The following is a 424-nucleotide window of genomic DNA, read 5'->3' on the forward strand; positions in this document are numbered from 1 at the left end:
CTGCCCAGTGACCCCAGATGCTGTCTGGAATAGCATCACCTAGACAATTTATTTCTGAAGCAGAGAGCTCAAATCTCCCAGCTCCTCCTCGCTTTCCACTCCAGGGATGCTAAGCTCCAAAAATCACCACCAATATTTGTACAGACACATCCTTACACAGCCCTGCCAGCGAGGCCTGCCCCCTGTGACATGGTGCGTAAAAGTGGCTTGCTCTTTAAGGGAAACTCCTCCCACATTTCAGTTGCTTTTCTCAAAATAATAGGTTCCAGGAAAGGCATTTGTTTCCCCCGTGCCTGCCTGAAACCCACTCACAGGCATCAGGGACTGGGCTGGAGAAGAGAAGGAGCAAAGGTAATGGGGAAAGCGGGACATCGCTTTGGTAGGCTAAAAAGAGAGAAATGGCTAAAGTGATTGTGAAACTGAA

This window comes from Emys orbicularis, chromosome 8 (genome assembly GCF_028017835.1).
Source record: "Emys orbicularis isolate rEmyOrb1 chromosome 8, rEmyOrb1.hap1, whole genome shotgun sequence".
Taxonomy (NCBI): Eukaryota; Metazoa; Chordata; order Testudines; family Emydidae; genus Emys; species Emys orbicularis.